The sequence below is a fragment of the Euprymna scolopes genome, chromosome 43 (assembly GCF_053919585.1).
Source record: "Euprymna scolopes isolate OS-2025 chromosome 43, ASM5391958v1, whole genome shotgun sequence".
In the NCBI taxonomy this organism is placed as follows: domain Eukaryota; kingdom Metazoa; phylum Mollusca; class Cephalopoda; order Sepiida; family Sepiolidae; genus Euprymna; species Euprymna scolopes.
In genome coordinates this window covers 52,990,240-52,995,239 of record NC_136524.1, presented here as the reverse complement: position 1 = coordinate 52,995,239, position 5,000 = coordinate 52,990,240, and the positions used below count along the sequence as shown (strand labels likewise).

The following is a 5,000-nucleotide window of genomic DNA, read 5'->3' as shown; positions in this document are numbered from 1 at the left end:
TATAAGGTTTATATATATATAAGGTGATATATATATATATATAAATGTTTATATATATATATATATATATATATATCTAAGGTTATATATATCTATATATAAAAGTGTTATATACATGTATGTGTATATATATATATATATATATATATATATATATATATATATATATATATATATATATATATAAGAATTACAGGCAAGTTTACCAAAATAATCCAAGATGGTAAAAGTAAAGTATATTATAAATATTGAAGAGCTTATATTTATAAAGTAATCTCAACCATATGTAAACGCTCGATAAAACCAAATTGAAATAAGAACAAGTAGTTAATAAATATGTTCTTAACTCTTTTGCCAGGTATTTTTTAGAAGTGTTATTTTATTATTTATATGTGTTTATATAAACATATACGTACGTTTATATATATATATATATATATATATATATATATATATATATATATATATATAAATGTAACTCTTGTTCGTCCGCCATTAATAGTCTAAAAAACCACTGGACGGATGGCTTCCACGTTTTGGTATAATATGTTTACTATATCCATGTGTATTTTTATATATTTCGTTTTAATTATAACATTATACTTAAGTTTTCTATGATAAATAGGTTGTTTTCTTTGTACTGATAGGCCATTTTTTTTATTTAGGGACAATTATTTATTACCGCTTCCTGTCACGTTACCAGTGTTTCCAATTTAGCGGTTTTCCTGCTAGATCTGGAGATTTCGTTTGCAATCTAGCGGGGAATTCTAGAAAATCTGGAGATATTTCGCACCCACACACCCGCAATTTTAGATTAAAAAATAAAGAAAAGCGCTTGAAAATACTTTAAAACATAAAATAAACTCATTCATGGAAGTAAAAAAAAGTAGCATTTATTGCCTTTGGTAACAATTATTTATTGATTATTTGTTTTGTTTTTCACCGTTTTTTTGGCTAACCATTCTTAAATCTTGCTATAAAATCGATTTTTCCAAGTACATTTTAGGTGGGGAGGAGCATTCCAACCTCTGAAGTTTAGTTTAAAATACGATCTAAGCAACCCCGCTTAATTTAGAAGTATTTAGTCGAAAATTGTGAAATGCAAGAAACAACAGCAAAAAAAAAACTTATACTAATACAGTAGAATTTAATTATCTACCAACCTAAATATTTTTAACATGCTAAAACAAAGTTTTTTTGTTTTTTTATTTTTCTAATTTCAAAATATGTTGCACCATTATTGTGATGTTTAGTTTGCAGTATATTTCAATTTAACTTTCATTATAAAAAGTTTGAGTTCATGATTTGTTTCTTGCAAAAAAAAAAAAAAAAAAAAAATAACCTCTCTGAGAAAACAGGTTAAACTAGCTAATAAAATATGTAAGCCTTCTGGGGAGCTAACTGCTTCAATATAATTCCAGAAACATATAGTGAGAAAACACGGAACATTTTATATATTGAATATACTAAATTTATAATTGTTTTTATGGTAGGAAGTTAAAATATGGAGTTTTGTTTTTTTGGGGGGGCGGGGAGGTTAATTAGCAATTTTTGAAAATTTCAGACGATAAAAGTTTAAAATCTAGCGATTTTCTGGAGATTTCTTTCTCCTGATCTCGCGTTTTTTTTTAAATCTCAGTTGCCAACACTGCATGTAAAGGATATTTTGGTCTCACCAGTACACAGAATGTGTTTACAATATCGGTAAATTTTCAATGAGTTTAATGACATGATTATTGATAATGTAATCATGTGATTGAAATTTAATTTAAATTAACCACACGTGGTTGCTTTCCTATCAAATATACATCGAAAAATGGTAGGTACAGACAAAATGAATGCCGACGCTCAAAATGTATAAACATTTTGACCCCTCCCTTTACTTAAAAATTCACCAAAAATCAGGAAATTAACTAATTTTAATGAAATTTTCAGTATTTATCAAATAATGATCGCGAAATATAATGAACCAATTATTTTTACTTAACTCTTAGTGAAAATGTTTTATTTTGTTTAAACAAAAATACCTTTACTAAAGTTATGGTTTTCAGTAGTAAATAAAAAATGCAAGAATTTAGTTTTGCTTTTTTTATATAAATAAAGCATCATAATTTGTAACAATAAAAAATAATTTCTACAGGAACATTACGAAAAAAGCCCCTAAAGTCCGTATTAATGAATTCGATATAACTCGAAGAAAAATGAATTCTCGCATACTATTCAGGAAATTAAAGATTCAATTAGATTCCTATTTCAGTCACCTAAATTATTTAGGGTGAAATGAGTTTAGGAATTTATAGCCAAACCTAAATATTTTTTTTTTTTTTGCTTAAAAAAATAGCATTAATACATAAGTTATGTAAAATTTGCATAGAATGCTCTGCTTTACGGTTGTTGTAAAAATGGAATGGAAATTTGAATTTCGTTCCCTTTTAAATTCAGTACATTTTTACATTACGTCTAACTCATCGTTCACATTCGACACGTCAACTTTTATAGCTTTTCGGGTATGCTGGCAAGGTTAGGGGTATCTATTCCGAAAGCCGTTCTAACATGGGTAGATTGGTAGGTGTGTCAGAAATTTCGTGAAAAATATTGAATAATTCCACCCCGTCTTTCCAAGCGTATAACTCCTCGAAAAATGTAACTCAAGCCCTTATTTTTTTTTCAATTAAAGGAGCAAGGACCAAGGTTTCATTAAAAAAAACAAAACAAAAAGCAAGCAACGTGTTTTGTTTTTTAAAACAGGTTTTAAACTTCGGACTTTGCAGGTAAATTTCTAAAAACACTACTTTTTTTGTTTTAAATTTGAATATATTATTTATTGACCTTTTCTCTTCAATTTGTGATATATAACACTTTGGTGAGTAAATTAATTATTTACTTTTTAATAGAAATTTCAAAATGGGAGGCGTGAATTATTCGACCCCCTGTCTGTCCAAGCTGATAACTATTCGAAAAATGTAATTCAAGCCCTAATATTTTTCAATTAAAGGAGTAAAGACCCAGGTTTCATTAAAAAAAAAAAGAAAAGACAACGTGGTTTGAAAAAAAAAACCTCGAATTTTACAGGTAAATTTCTGAAAAACACTACTTTTTTTGTTTTAAATTTGAATATATTATTTATTGACCTTTTCTCTTCAATTTGTGAAATATAAAACTTTGGTGAGTAAATTAATTATTTACTTTTTAATAGACACTTGAAAATGGGGGAAGGGCCTGAATTAAAAAAAAAACGTTTGTCTAAAATATATTCGTTTTATTGGAAAGAGCATAAAATTTCACATTGATCCTGAAAATATTGTAAAAATAGAATCAATAGAAGAATTTTGAAAGATTTTTAAAGTTTAAAAATTGAAAAATATTCAGTTCATAAAATTCATTACTGTTTAAAAAAAAAAAAAAAATTTTTATTACTATTAAAACAACTTTAATAGTTTATTTTGGAAGTATAATCCATAAAGAAAATAAACAACTCACTTTTAAAAGATTATTATATGTATATATTATATATATATATTATATATATATTGTATATATAATGTATATATATATTATATGTATATATAATGTATATATATATTATATGTATATATTATGTATATATATTATATATATATTGTATATATAATGTATATATATATTATATGTCTATATTATATATATATATTATATATATATTATATATATATTGTTGTATTTGTTCTTGCGTATGTATATTTGCGTGCATCTGTTTGCATGCATGTTTGTATGTGTACGTGTATATTTTTATTTCGATATGTGTGTGGGGTGGAGAGGACTCCCAGAAGTCCTGTTGAGCTACCCCTCTGGGTGAAGCAAATCTCCGATTTAAAAAAAAATAAATACATAAAGCGGGAGACCAGCACCCGCATTAAGTTGCGCTACAGTTTGATTTGTTGCTGGTTATCTGGCTCATGCTTGTTGCTGGATCTCAACATTTTGAACCGAGAGAGAGACTTAGCTGTCGTACAAAGCTAAAACTCTGTAACATCATCTTTGTATAGATACTTCCTCAGGCATTTGTCTACAAAAATTGTCCGTGGCGATGGAAAAAGTGTCATGTGTGTAGCCCTGAAATGCTGGAAGCATGTAATAATTGATCTACCATCATTCTATATATGCATATGTGTGTGTATGTATGTATGTATGTTAATATATGTACTAGTGTATGTATGCGTATGTATACCTATTTGTATATGTATGTGTGTATATATTTTTATTTATTTATTTATTGTGTATACATGTTTATGTGTGTTTGTATGTATATACATATATATATTTGTGTATATGTATATATGCATATGTATGCGTATATACGTATATATATTTGTGTATATGTATATATGCATATATATTTTTGCATATAGGTGCATATATACGTATGCGTACGTATATGTAGGTAACTTTATGCGTATGTATGTATATGTGTATACATGTGTACGTATATGCATGTGAATATGTATGTATATGTGTATGTATTTGTATATGATGGTATATATGTGTATGCATATATATGTACGTGTGTGCATGTGTGTATGTATATGTCTGTATGTATTTATGTTTTATATGTATTGTGTATGTATGGATGTGTGTATGTGTGTATGTTTATGGGTATGTATAGGTATGTATGTGTGTATATGTATATATATGTATGTATGCCAAGGACCGTCTTCAATGTCATGTCTGCTTGAGCGTGTGAATTCGCTGGCAGGAAAAAAAAAAAAGGTTATTTTTGGGCTCATGGACTTTCAGTGACTTAGGGAGTGGCACTCGTCTGATAAGACGTTGCAATCATCATCATATATAGATATTTTTTTATTGTAAAAATAGAATCAATAGAAGAATTTTGAAAGATTTTTAAAGTTTAAAAATTGAAAAATATTCAGTTCATAAAATTCATTACTGTTTAAAAAAAAAAAAAAATTTTTATTACTATTAAAACAACTTTAATAGTTTATTTTGGAAGTATAATCCATAAA

At 26.6% G+C, this 5,000-nt stretch overlaps 1 protein-coding gene across 3 annotated transcripts in view; it reads left to right on the top strand.

The window, feature by feature from the left end:
* The window catches only part of LOC145268348 (calcium uptake protein 3, mitochondrial-like), a 1,295,034-nt gene that overhangs the window by 152,699 nt on the left and 1,137,335 nt on the right, over positions 1-5,000 (top strand). The window lies entirely within an intron of this gene.